At 32.8% G+C, this 15,600-nt stretch overlaps 1 protein-coding gene across 4 annotated transcripts in view; it reads left to right on the forward strand.

Moving 5' to 3' along the window:
• The window catches only part of tn (tripartite motif containing protein thin), a 73,140-nt gene that overhangs the window by 23,171 nt on the left and 34,369 nt on the right, over positions 1–15,600 (forward strand). The gene's annotated exons all lie outside the window — the stretch shown is intronic.

A 15,600-nucleotide genomic window follows, 5' to 3' on the forward strand; every position in this document is an offset into this window, starting at 1 on the left:
CTAGGAAAATAAAGGGAAAATAGTATAGTTCAAACGGAATAGAAATAAGCTATGTGTTTTATCAAGAAGCCCAAATATAATTAGTTTGTTAGATTATTATTATAAAATGAAGAATCTGTAAGTACTTCGGTTCGTCGTATAGAGTAGAAACGGATAGACCAGAACTGCAAAATTTAGGACTGTGTTGTCCGGATGATGAAGTATTGCACCTTTGAAGATGAAGTTGCGATCAGTACTTCTGAACCAACAGGAATTTTTTACCTAAAATTTTTTTTCCAGTGTGCAGAGAAATTATTGAAGCCAAAAATTAAATTTGGATCGTTTACAAGTGAAAGAAACCCTTACCTTTATTTTACTATTCAGTTTTCGAAACAAATATAATTGACAGCATGCAAAATTTGCGTACGTGAACAAATGCAAAACTTATGAAATTTCTAAATTTAAGTTCGATTAAAATTTTTTAAAACTTTCCTGAAAAGAGCTCTAGAAAAGTAATTCACCGGCTGATCCAAAAGTCAGTTAACATTTGAAAATTCAATAATTCATGGGATAATGTAGCTAGACAGGTAAAAACTGAGAGATATGCTTCAAAAGACATGGTATTTTATTGGGAGAGAAAGGGGGAAAGGGGAAAAAAGATCAGCATATGGCGCTAGGCAGCAAAATGCCAGTGACGCGGGATGCGAATCGTGTATGAAATGAGCTTGAGAAAAAGGAATCAGTGAGAAAGGGAATCAGTCCTTTTGTGATTTCACTTTTCTATCCTCGCCTGCGAGTGTTGGTCACAATGTAATGGGGATTTATCACGTCAATGAAGATCAGACCCTTTTTCTTCGACGAAATGCGTAGTTTTGCTATTCAAACTGTCAGTGTGACAGGTGCGAGACATGCAGATATGTTACAGAATCGCATCATCTTAGGCTGGCTGATAAACATCTGTTGGAAGGTATGTCTTTTATGCAGGATGGAGTTCCACCCCATATTGCTACACGTGTGAAAGATGTCTTGCACACATCGTTTGATAACGATCGCGTGCTGAGCTTCCACTTCCATAATACTTGACCTCTTGAGTCCCCAGAGCTCAATTCGTGTTATTGTTGTTTGTGGGGTTATCTGAAATCGCAAGTCTACAGCGATCGTCTGACCTCATTAGAGATTCCATAAGACATCCGACGACAATTTCTCACCATACCTACAATTATGCTGTACAGTGCTTACAGGTATTGTTGATGAATGACGACCGACATGTTGAATATTTGTTATAAAGAACATAAACTTTGTTAAGAATCAATCGTTATGTTAATTATTGCTTTTGTTATCACATGAAGCGTCAGCTATTGGCCGTTTTAAGATTTTTTTTTTTTTTGTGCTTTCATTAAAACGCCACGACATGTCAAGCATTTATGTTAGTTTTTAACCTCTCTACCTACGTCATTCAGTGAATTATTGAACTTTCAAACGTTAACAGACTTTTGGGTCACCCGGTATTTTATTTTCATATCAGTTATATTTATATGATAAGACATACTATTGGATAGACAATTAATTCAACTAAAAATTAATTGATTTTGCAGTGCTAAAATACATAAGACACAGATAACATAATGCTAAATGAACAAAAATGTTACTGAGATATTGCCAGTGGATTTTCAAAATCTACAAATGGATTTTCAAATTGTGAAATTTTATTTATGTCCTAGTCAGTGGATTTTCAGATATGCACACAAGTTTTAGATGTCATAATTATTACAGTAATATAATTTAAAAATTAAGATTGACGGGGAGCGTAGACCCATTTCACACATTTTTCATTTCAAAGAAAAATTGGAATTTTTTTTAACTGAAGCAAGTTTATGAATAGAACCATGCTTTACTAACCAATGAATATTCCATTTCTGCAAGAGATCTGAGGTTTAATTAAAAACTAGCAGCTTTTCACCTACTCCACCTTTTTTCTCTTTTTTCTATTTTTTCTAACATTCCTTGCTAGTTTATCAGAAATTTCTAAAACCTTTAGAAAATAGCTTTTATCCTCAGCTTCAGAAAAGTTAACATATAAACTATCATAAGAAAAACTAGTAAGAGTTTTCTTTTTAATATAAAAATGCTCCGTAAGAAGAAAATAAGAAAATCAACAATTATTTTCAAATGCATAACCTTTGCGTTATGGAATTAATTTTTGAAGAATTATCATCACGTGGCAAGCAACAGTTAAGAATTTTTAAAGAAAAATTTCTGACAACTTTGAAGAAGTTACATAGTAAGTATTAAGCTGTAAAGAGAACAATAAATACGTATTTTCCCGCCGACCATGAAATTTGGCAGAGATCCTACTAAAACTTCGTTAACGATTCTGTTGGAAGTTTGAAGGAGTAGATTTCATTTATTTACTTAGATAATAACGTATCGCTCTTTATTTAATTGGATAAGCAACAGATTTAAATTACAAATATGGCATTTTGAAACATAAAAAATTACGAGGAGTTATTTGACTAAGAAATTCATTAAAAATGGAACAAATTATTACGGCCGTCAAAAATCCCTAATGAAATATAAAATAATAGCAAAATTGTTACCTTTCTTAGGAATTCGATGACATAAATTCACTTAAATACGAATCAAAGAGGTGTCGCGCTGTTCCACAGTATGTTTCATTCCGCCATTTTGAAAAACTTCGCAGTCTTGTACCGTTGAAAGTATGTGCATCAGAAAACATGGTCGCAACTTGGAAAATACACTTTTTCTTGTTCTGTTGAAGGCAACATAACATTGAAATTCTTATGAGTGTGTGTCATGCCATGCTTTTCCATTATTGGTAATAAACTGCTCTGTTTCGCAAATATTATCAAAAACGGCCGAAGGCAAAATACATAATTATCGAATAATTATTTTATGAGAATATCTGAGAAAATAATATGAATAGATCATTAATATCATCGAGAAAAAATTTAAAAGAATGGCTTTTATAATACACGTCGGCGTGTAGCAAAGTCTTTAAATAACTGCCACTGTAAAAGTTTATGCTATGCGCTATTGTGATATAAATATTATATATTAAAAACAATGCGATCAGTACAAATCTAGAGATCAAATATATAAGAAGAAAAAGGCTTGCAGAACTCAAAAGGTTTTTAGCTTTGTTTTCTGAATAAAAAATAGTACCGAAATATTACATTTTTAGAAGTTAAGGGAAGTATTACATTTCCTCATAAAGTCTAACTCTAAGAATGAAATTTTGTTTTTGATTTTTAATACTTACTTCATTCGTGGTCTTTAAAAGATATTTATTATTTCAGAAACTGAAGTTCTTCAGCTAAGTTGCATCATTTTATTTCCAAGCAGTGATATTTTCTTGTCTTTTGTTCGATAAAGATTTAAAAGCCACCAATGAAGTATATTATTTGAGGTTAGTTTTCATTTTTTATAGTTGAATAGGAGGGCAGCTGAAAACTGCTTGTTTTCTCCATGCATATTATGAATATTAGGCAACTGAATTTCTTTGAAAGTTCTTCTATGAAAGCGTTTTGATAAAACAGGGAATCCTCGGATACTTCATGCCTTGTTTATTCGAAGTCCTTTTATCGTTTAGCTTATTATGAAGGGCATTGAATCAACCTACTTTAGATTTAAGTGAAAAGTTGATAGCCGTCGAAGGCTTAGCTACCTATCTGCTGGAAGTCCATTTAGCCGTTGGCCTTATATCAAGGGCAAGACGAGAAGAGTTTCGGTTTTGCTTGGTTCTCCTCCAGTGCAATGAAATTAAGTATCAGTTTCTCTTAGCAAATTCTACAAGGAATCTATCAGAAACCAGATACTTTAGATAAGTTTACCTATGTAATTAAGTTACCAAGTACAGAAAATTTATTGCATTAGGTTATAAAAAGTAGACTTTTGATTCAAAAGACGAGTTCAACGAAATAAGATATGTTGAGATATATTGGAGTGTTATCTTTCATACTTCAATGTATAACCCAAAACTTTCTTTACCAATTATATATTTGAAAAAACATAGATTGATTAAGAAATTAAGTGGATAAGGAAGACGTTAATTTATTCTATTATAGTACGAGAGATATTATCCGTGCTCTTAATTATTATCCTAGAAATAAATAATATACAGCTACTGTGGATTTAGATTAAAAAAAGAAGGTAACAAATTTATTTGACCAATTATTGACCTTTCTCGTCAGTAATTTTGTTTACAGAGATATACAGAACGAAAGGGCAGATTTTTAATCAAACTACTAATTAATCGGCTGTTTCGAATGTCCATTTTCGAAACATGTAAACTTTTAGGAATGTAAAATATAATATCCATCAAAGATGTTAAATGCCTACTCAGATTTTACATGGTATATTAACGCGGTACATAATCATGTTATACTATAGCAAACAAAAACCGGCGTAGTTATACACTGTATTTCAATGATATTCTGGCACAATTATGTTAAAAAAATCGCTTAAATCGTTTCAAATGTTTTTGAAAATTTTACTAACGTATATTAAATTTCCAACATTTTTAATACTACTTACCTACTTACAAATCTCTTCTAACACGCCATCTTCTTAAATTCACCCTTCATTTTTACTCTACAGTTATTCATAAATCTCTGTTCATCGTATGATTATTATCATCATATGTTCTAGATATAAATTATATCAGGATATCTGTGCATCATCATATAATTTATATCTAGAAAACAAAAACAGGAATCTAAGGACATCTCAGAAATTATACCTTTATTCCTGATTTTATATAATAGATGTAGTGAAATTTAACAAGCAAGAGAAGTAAAATTTATTACCAAGAATCACGCATCGGCTAAAAAAATCCTTCCACTATTCTTCTGCTATTTTTTTAACAAATCATTGCTTATCACTGTTAAAATAATTTGACCAATGAATGATAATATGCTTTCAAGAAGATCTACATTATATATTCTTTTCAATTTTGGGGGAAGCCTACCAGCTGCCGAGCAGTAAAGTCGCTGAACACTCGTAGTTCTGCCCGGGGTTCGAGTCCCGGCGAATGGGCTGGCTACATGTATCTTCGTGGTTTTTCCCATCGTGGTTTCGTGGTTTTCCCATCATGGTTTCGTGGTTTTCGGTAGTTTGTGTAACGTGTATACGAGCCAGTTTCCCTTCGAAAGTCTCCAGGCATCCCTTCCTTTAGGTAGATAGCCGTCGCGTGCTTTGTCATAATCAAATAAACCAAACGAGTTTATTTTGGCAAATGAGAAATGAACGTGGCTCAAAGAAAAAAAAAAAAAAAAGACTCAACATTGTCCTCACGCAGCAGTTGGTCTGTTCAAGAAAATTATCCATTGTCTGACACTAAAAAACAATTTAAAATCGCTGTGATATTTCCTCCCAATAACATATGAACCAATTCAGCACAAATATTTGTAAAAACGAGCTTTTTCATCGAAAATCTCACTTTCTTCACGGCGAATATAGTAGACAGTATAATAATCGTGACTGCGTTCGACGTGTGTATCTGTATTTTAATTACGGCAAAGCACACTAGGGCTATCTGCCTAAGGGAAGGGATGCCTTCGTGGAGGGCTTTCTAAGGAAAACTGGCTCGTATACACGTTACACATGGGGAAAACCACGAAAACGCCCATGCAGCCTGCCCGTTCGCGGGATTCGAACCTCGGACCGAACTACTAGTGTTCAGCGACTTTACCGCTCGGCCGCTGGTGCTCCGACTGCGTTCTACGACGCTTGAATTCTAAAGAAACTAGTATCAGCAATAACTTTATACTTATTTTCGCTACTTTTTATGCTGCTATTTGGTTTCTCTTGAACTGCAAAAAAATGTTTTCCCCTACGATTTTATTTCTTTTCAGTGTTCGGTTTCTAGGAATAAATTTATTTATGCACATACCACACATACCAGAAACTTCAGTTTAAAATTAGACAGAAAAAAAACAAACTTAAGTTGACGTATTAATAAAACTCATTTCAAAAATCTGCACCAAATTAAGCTTGTTTTGGGGGTAATTTTAAATTTTACATTAGCTAGCTGGCTTCCATTCCAGTTGTATTTATTTTATATTTTACTCAAATTTTTACATTAAAAATACCGAAGGAAAATATAATTATTAATTATTGAAGACTAATAGACATAATGACAATTAGTCCCTTATCAGCCATAATTTTGCGTAGCCACTGAAACATTTTATCCTCTAAAAACGTTAATTGCTGAGGGTGTTTACCCATTTTTAGAATGATTTTGATAAAGAATTTTAAAAATGCAAAAGCTTTGCAATAAAAAATCTCTGACAAAAGCTTATTATTTGAAAAGCGAAATTCTTCTACTTTTAAATTTATTCTTTTAAAATGTCACATGTAAATAAGTTGTGGGTTGAAGAATGTATTTCTGCGCTTTGCGAAGAGAAACAGTCCAATTCCGTTATTCAAACACATTGTGAAAATGCATGGTATTAAAAGTGCAAAACAAGTAACATTATTAATCGGAAAATGGAAATTTATCATTCATTACTTGTACATGGACCAAAGACTCCAAACTAATTCCCGAAAGAGGTCCATACTGTTTCTAATGATTCTAAATTTAAAATCTTTGGTAACAAGAAAAAATCTGCAAAACAAAAATTACCTGCAAAGTCTTTAAATACATCTGTAGCAGATGAATACAATAATAAACCAAGATTTACAACTCAAATAAAATAATCAACCAAGATTTACAACTCAAAAAAAAAAAAAAAAAAAAAAAAAGATAAAAACATAATACTCACCAGCTTTTGCGGAGGCATGTGTCTCCATGCAGAAAAATTTGTAGAATCCTGTATGAAAACTATTTAACAGTCGATAAATGGAAATACATTATGATGCTTGAGGAAGCATGGGCTTTCTAAATGACTGTAACAAAAACGGTCTATTTATTAACGAAAACGAAGAGGAAAAAGTGCAAACTTGGTTTCGTCAATGCAAAGAAAGTTTGAGGAAGGGGTTCATGATGTTGCCGAATTCTCTTACAGTAGGGAATTAAAAATATGAAGAGTGGAAAAAAATGTTAAGATCAACCCACCCAAGATATTACTCAATATCAAGAAAAAGTTTTACATCTTGTATTTTCTTCATATTCTAATGATTTTCAAAGAGTGAAACTTCATCGAGACAAAGCAACAAGTTGTGCCTTTGATCTATTGAAAAGAGTTATTTCTAAGAGCAAAGCCACTACGTTGGAAATTAGTGAAAGAGGAATAGAAATCAATATCTCTTAGAAGTTTTACGAAAACCTCTTCTGTCATGGAAATTAACGATGCAGATTTATAGTCCAGGGGGAAAGACTGTCAGATCGAACATTTAAAAAACTACTCTTAACATTTTAAATATTAAATAAATGGCCCGGAAATCGTTCTAAAAATGCGTAAACATCCTTTATATATCTAGAATCCTCAAGATTTTCAGTTAATCCTCTTAGGAAAGAAATTCTATGTTTATTCATTTAAATTCGAATTATAATCTCTGTAAATTAACGAATCAACTGATTTAAAATGAAATCCCCCCTTCGAATATAGAGCCAAACCAAAAGGATAATTTATCATTTGTTTATGTTCCATTACATGAGTTATTACGTGAGTTTAAAATAGGAAATGTAAAGTTTCTTCTACGCTACTTTCTACGAGAAATTTAACGACCCTTCCCCGAATTAACTTTTTAAAGTACTATTTTCTAGCTTTTCTCTTTCGCTCTAACATCAACTATTTTAACTCACTTTCATACTGACTAGAGACCTTAACTGATCTTATTTATTTTCCTACTTTTGAGTTCATTAAAAGTTTTCCTATTCTCTCCTTTGTTTTGCCTAAACGTATTTAAAAAATTACTTAACTCTATGTTACTGTTTTATAAATCTGTAGCGATATTCTGCAAACCCACACGCAAAAAACCGAGTATGACAGTAAAGTTTGGTGAATGTGTTCTTATTTATGAAGAGATTACTTTTATTGCTTACCTTAGTAGATGGAACTTCTTCAGCCCTATGGCCGCCTGTGGTTTTAATTTGACTGCTGGTTATACTGTCTGAGAAAGATGCCCGATAAATATGAAATAATGCTCACAGCATTGCACCATATTGACGAATTGGGTGATACGGTGGAGGATATAAATGATAAAATGAACCTGGAATCAAATATAGTCCTAATCTAGCTAGAGTCATCAATAAATGTACACTTGATATTAATTTAGTTATGTATATATAATGACTAACAAGTATGAGCTCGATCCCATGTATGTGCAAACACAAAGAAACGATATATTACATTAAAATTTGAAGCCCTAAAAATAATTTCTTTATTACTTTTGGCCAAATTTCACCTCTTGAGATCGTGATACACTGTCCTTAGTCATTTAAACTTATTTAATATTGTACAATCATGCTCTATGAGTGCAGTAATTTGCAGGATACTCATTTAATGAACTTCGTAATGAAGTCTTATTAAAGAAGTTATGGAGAGTTGTTAAAATATAGTCATGCAAGTGCACTATTTGTAAATCATCTAATATAATGATGTAACGCAGAAACCATGGCGCACTGACTATGTTTCTTAGCAACTTGTTTACATATAATTTTATCCATTGAATTTTGAGAGTCCGAGCTGGTACGGTATAAGTAAATATTGGCCTTATCAGAAAGTTATTTTGCTGTCACGATTACCACGCTGTAAAAGGCCATTTAAGTAGAGTTAGCCTTAGTGAGCGCGTAGTCTTAAAATCAGAAGAATAAATTTGTATTCCTTCGACTAAAATTATATATATAAACACGGTACATGTATAAGTAATTAACTTTCCAGAATATAAAGTACCTCTTTTTACATTCCTGCATATAGGTGTAACGTTAAGGTTCTTCGGAGCCCTCTTCCGATCAGAGGCCCAGGACTGCCTACCCTCACGCCACAGCATATTTTTACGTCGCGCACACACATGTTCAAACATGTTATGAAGTTCCTTTTCCACGCTTCACTGTTCACCTACTCCTATTACGTTGTTCGATACTCATCATAAGATATCATTCACCGAACTCTAACATGGTAGAGGAACAAATGTCTGATTTTTTTTTTGTACATAACATGGCTGTGGTCATTTTAAATTGTTTCCTCCCTGGTTGGTAAGCCATGGTCTATTTAGCATGATCCATGATAGTCTGCTTTTATGAAATCAGTAGTAATTCCTTTTGGACCAAAATATTGATTCGATTCCATTTAATTGATTCCATTTAATAATGTTAAAATTATTCACTCCAGATATTATTCGCCTTTAAATTCACGAACAAATTTCATACGAATGGAATTTTAAAATCTTTTATGAAAAGTCTGTCCTTAATAGAAATAACTTACTAAGGATATTCAGGGCTGAGTCCTCTGCATTAAAATTTATTTTGCATGTTTCAAGAATATTTTATTTTGCCCACTGCTCTGGATGATTTGATACTGAACAACAAATTTTTATCATTATGGCCAATTTGAAGAGCTGTCTTCTTTTTACTTCCTTGTTTGTAGTAAAGGAAGTATTGTAATCGGGAAAAAATTTCTGTTTTCAGATTTCAACGGAAATATTTATTTTGACTATTCCTAAATGCATTTTGACTAATTCCGTCTTGACCTCCATGCGTACTGTGTCGCATAACTCAAAAACGGTTCGCCGTAAAATATTGTATTTGGGACTTTTGACTAGTTTTAGTGTGCCGTTTGTACGTACGTATCTCCTATAACTCGAAAACTATTAGTCATAGAATGTTGAAATTTTGGTACATGGGGGACTTCTATAACATCTTGTTGTGCACATTTCTTTTTTATTGCAATCAGTAATGCCAAAAGGGCACTTTGAATTGAGGGATCATAGCTCACTTTCAAATGAAATAAGTTTAAATAAAGTGCAGCAATATATATATGTATAATTTGATAGGCGTACAAGGAAGTTTGGTGTCCACATAAGATATTTTTGTTAAGATTTTAACCTAGATTTGAAACACTTTTATTTCAAAGCCATTCATACGGTAGATTGATATTTTGTCCCTACTATCTAATAACTGAGTAATAATATTAATAACTAAGAAAAAGGTTTCAGAATCCAGTTTTAACCCTTTGCGGCGCAGTGTGTCCGGTCTGGATATACATAAAAATTTCCTTCTGTACGCACAGAAAAATTTAATAAAAAAGGACATATAGGTCTGAACCTTCTTTATTTATAGTAGATGGCAGCTCAACACAAACCAGTCCATATATTTTAGCCATGTTTAGTTTTTTAAGACCCTCATTTTTCAAAGAAACCTTCCAGATTTTTTTTAGGGTATAAAAGGAATTGTTTGAAAAGAAATTCCTATGTTATTTTTCTGACTGTATGCTAATCTCCTTATTCTATATTAGTTTTAAATTTTTACCTTGAAATCTTGCCTAAAATCAAACGGCGAACCCTAGGTGTGCCCAGACGGGGCTCACCGATAATCTGGGATAACTGAAAGTCTGTATTCTTTGTTTCTCAGCATTTCATCGGTCAGTTCATTGACAACAATGCTAGTTTCAGCACTCTTTTCGAAGCTGTATTCAATCAGTGTGCCACTTTGGGCACACCCACAGAATTAAAACGATAAGTGCTATCTTCACAAAATTTTACTTGTGTACTCCTCTAGGCCTAATTAGACGCGGACATTTTTTTAAAATCAAAACTCTGACTTTAAAAGGTAGCATGCCGGAAAGGGTTAAAAGCCCAATATTCGAGCGGCAGTGGGTCATGAAGTATAAGCTTCTTGTTCTTACGTTTTCAACTGATATAAAATATAATCACAGGAGGATACAATACTTTGTTGTTTTGGCAAGTTTACAAGATCGATTAATTATAAAAATATGTATGACATATGTGAAAAGTCTAGAACATTTGTACACATTAAATTATTCTTTATCAAGAGCCTGATAGTGCATTCGAAAGTTCAAATGACGTTCTCTAATGAATGTTATTCATTTTTCAGTAGTTTAGTCTTTGTCCATCGCTTATGTTTAATTACTTAACTAGTTGGGAACGTGAGAAAATCCAAGTACTCTTCTATTATCCAAGACCTCATTTTTCGTTTTTAAGTCTAAATTTCGATAATAGTTGTTTGAGGTGGTGTAATGTTTGAGGTAAGCAGACTCGAAACCAATTCTCGAGTAACGCTTGGCAATATGTATTCTCCTTCGCATCATCTTGCGTGTGCAATATCGGTCACTCTTCTGTGGTGCATACCAGGTAAGGTTATTTGTCATGAGACAATTGACTGGTTTCACCATCCCCAACGAGTCATTAATCGACATGTATCCTGCCGTTAAGACAAGTTTTCGGTAATATCATTCCTTTAAATATTTTTGTTATCTATATTTATAATATTTATATGTACTGTCTCTTTATGTCTATCTTTCTAATAAGCATAATATTAGAGAGCTATATTATTGACATTATTTAAATATATGTATTTATAAAAAATTCTTAAATTAATAAATTGTAAGATTTTTGTAAATAATAATTTGTTATTTTTTCAAATTTAAGCATTATAAATGATATTCTGATGTTTTTGAATATCTTACCCTTATCTTAACATTTTCCAAAAACTGTATTTATATGATAATGATGCTCAAACATATATTTAAATTTAGATACAGTCAACATCCGATTAACCGGGCTTGTCTAAAAGAATTAAAATTTTTATCGCAAAATGATGGAAAAATTACTTTAATAAATCATTAGCGTAAAATCAAACTGTCTATAGAAAACACCATACAAAGGAAAAGCAAAATGCTCGGGATAACATTAGTGAGGAGGCAGATGATATTTGAAAAATCGACTTTCTTCGCAATGACATGTTGAGTGCATTAAGGGGTTAAAGATAGATAATCGTATGTAATACTGAATGTATAAACTCTTAAATCATCCACTAAAAGTAAATTTTCAATCTCTATAAGGAAATATAAGAATCTGCGTGCGTAGTTACGTTTTTTTTCTCGCAGTGTGAAAATGGCGACACCCAGAGCCACCAAATTTTAGTCCCTCAGAAAAGGGTCTTCTTTACGCCAATTTTTTATTCTTTATTTTAAACTCTTTCTTTATTTTACTGAAAACTTCAGGGGTTATATTCTACTGCATTCATACCTTGGGTGGGGAACGGGGAGTTCTTGTATGTATTTACTCAAGTGAGCTGAAATAATTTAGTTCGCTGTAACCAAGTTAACTCAGTTGAATGCATTAAGGGGTTAAAGATAGTCCTCCACTCGAAACCCGAATTTTCAATTTGCTTTTTTGTTTATTTTATGTTCTGAGTGAACTTAATGGAATTTTGATCAACAAACTCGGCGATTTAAAAGAAATATATTGCCATTACTAGAAATAAAACATTTTTTTTTTTTATCTTCTTCTCCCAGTGTAATGACATTCCGCAAAACGTAAGAAATTTCATTTTTCTTTTGTATTTAATCTCTCCGTTAAATAAACTTAACGATTTAAAAGCAATAAATGCATTTTTTGTATTTATTATTATTAATCACTATCTGGACCCATTAAATGACGCTATCTGCATTCATTAAAATGATTATATGTTTTTTTCCCTTTCCTGTAATAAATATTTCAGGCAGCTAGTGGTAAAAATAAATCAAGTGTATGGCTATTTCTAAATCTTCTGTAATGCCAGTTATAACTTTTTTTAAAAATTTTTGAATAACATTTATTATCCGAACATTTACATAGTGTTCTTCTTGATTTGAATGCTGACTTAATATGCATAACCAAACAATAAATGCTTAAAGATTTGGGTAAATTTTAAATAGTATTTTTGGTACTTACGTATTACCCCGTCGACCATGAAAGTTGGCTACCATCGAACCAAGAAAGATGGCTGAGACCTCACCAAGCTGTACCAATCGTTTCTCCGGAATTCCGAAGGACCTGACTTCTCTTTATTTAATGAACAATCAGTATTTGACCCGCTTCGATTTTCCTCTTAGTAAAAAGGTTTTCGTCCATTTTTGTTTTGTTAGAAACAAATTCCGTGCATTTTTGTTTACAACTTTTAGTTTATGATCAATTTTAACATAGGATAAAAAAAAAATAAAAATAAATAAACATTTTCGACATTCTGAAATAAAACAAATCTTTTCGACACTAAAAATAAACATTTTCGATATTTAACTAAATAATAAACATTTCCAATATATTAAACTTTTTTATTTTCATAAAGGTAAAAAAGCGGCTGTGGCTCACAAAGAGATATGGGAAGTTTATGGCGTTAATTGCTTAACAGAACGCATGTCTCAGAGTTGGTTTAAAAAATTTCATTTTTGGCATTTTGTACTCGAAGATGACCAGTGTTCTGGCCGACCTTCTGAAGTTTATGATCACAGAATTAGAGCCATAATTGAATCGAATTGTTATATTACTGTGGGAGAGATTGCAAAAAAGGTTGAGCGTATCACAAACAGCAATTGAAAATTACATAACATGTCTTAGACTTGTTAAGAAGCTCAATATTTGAGTTCCGCATGTATTGAAAGAACACTTAATCAGTATTTGCAATACGCATTTCAAGCGTAATGTGGTCGACCTTTTTTGAAACGAATTATTACTTATTATGAAAAATGGGTCGTCTACAATAGCATTAACGGAAAAATATCATGATCCAAGCATGATGAATCAGCGCCAATCATATCGAAGCTAAAGTGCATCAGAAAAAGATCATGCTATCAGTTGGTTACAATTACAACTCAGATGTTTACTGCCAACAATTTATAAAACTGGAAGAAGAAATCAAAGAGAAAAAGCTGAAATTGGAAAAAAAAAAAAAAATCATGTTTCACCATGACAATTAGAGGTATCACATATCTTTAATAACGCATGCTAAATTACTGGAGCTTGGTTGGGAAGTTATGTCTATCCCGCATATAGCCCCGACCTTGATACTTTGATACAGAAGTATTTATACAGGGGGTCTACTGCATTCGCAGTACTTCCCTGTAAACCTGATGTAATTCCACAATGGGCTTGGTGATGAAAAATGCCAGAATAAATCCCATGGAGTGAGCAGTGAGCGGGAGGAAAAAGAAGAAAATAACAGCAGTCAGGTGTGTCGCCCTCTGGTGGCGGTGATGGGGGCTAAAAGAAATTCAAAGTCCGGAGGTGGAAAGCCGGGATCAGGGGCTGGCGAATCAGGAGGCAGCGCTGGTGGATAGAAGCAAGGCACTTTGAGATGTTTAACATATTAATGGTGTGGGCAGTGAAGGGCCTATTGTAATAATCATCCTCTATGATTTCGTAATTTAAAATATTAGAAAGTCCGCTATGCTATTTTGATTTGCTTTTCTGTAGAAATTTTCGTTGAGCTTATTGATGTAAGTTTTCACATATTCAATTTTTAGGTCTCGGTGCAGGTTTTTATTTCTGATATAATACGGAGCTCCTGTGATGATCCTGAGAAACTTGTTCTGGATAACTTGCAGCTTTTTAAAATCGTTCTGTTTGGCATTTGCCCAGACTGGAGATGCGTAAGTTATAATGGGTCGTATGATCGCCGTGTAAATTCTTTTCTTCCTATTTAGGCTAAGACCTGAAGATTCAGCTAGGAGGTGAGAAAGCTTGCACATGATTCCGAAGATTTTCCCCCTTGTAATATTTATGTGCGTTGACCAGGTGAAAGTTCAATTGAAGGTGATTCCAAGATATTTAGCTTGAGTTACAAGCGGGATTGGTGTGCCAAATAGGGTAACAGTAGTGGAGATATTATCCAGTTTCTTGTAGCGCCGGATGAGCAGAATTTGGGATTTGTCCGCATTAATGTTCACTCTCCATTTCTTAAAGCCCCGACCTTGCACCATCGGATCATCTTTTATTTCGAAGCTTGCAAAGCATCTTAAATGGAAAAAAATTCAAAAATAACGATGACCTCAAATCGCATCTGGTTGAGGTTTTTTTCTGTTAAAGATGAAACTTTATATACGCGCAGAATCATGAAGATAGCAGAAAGATGGCAAAAGATCATCGAATAGAACAGGAGATATTTGATTGATTAAAATTAGTTTTTTGTGTAGGAAAAAAAAGTTTAATTTCACAGTAGAAAAACGACATTACTTTTATTTCCAACTCAATATATATATATATATTTTACAAAAGGATGGGGGGGGGGAAAACACCCAAATACCGAACAACAGCAACAACAGTTCTTAAAAACAAAACGTTATATTGAGAACCAGTCGGAGTAACATCACACGAAAGCGCATATATTTTGAATGTATTATTACCTCACGCTTACCTAGAATTAGAGCTAATTTGCGCTACTTGGCAACAATTTCATAATCGACGGATAATACACAAGTACCGTATTTTATTTTAATTATAACATGGGTTATTTTTTGTGTTTTTAACTACCCTCATATTTACAATTATTTTGAGTTAACTGTAAACATCGAACTCTGTAAATTGGGTATTGATTGTAGATAAATAATTATCTTTCAATGTAATTTAAATATTTAAACTTAAAGTAATGTTGTGTTCAAAATTTGGTATTTCTAAGTGTTGTCGTTTTGCCACAGTCCGAAGAACATACATAGATGCATATAG

This window comes from Stegodyphus dumicola, chromosome 9 (assembly GCF_044657685.1).
Source record: "Stegodyphus dumicola isolate Sdum_Otavi_A_Nest chromosome 9, ASM4465768v1".
NCBI lineage: Eukaryota > Metazoa > Arthropoda > Arachnida > Araneae > Eresidae > Stegodyphus > Stegodyphus dumicola.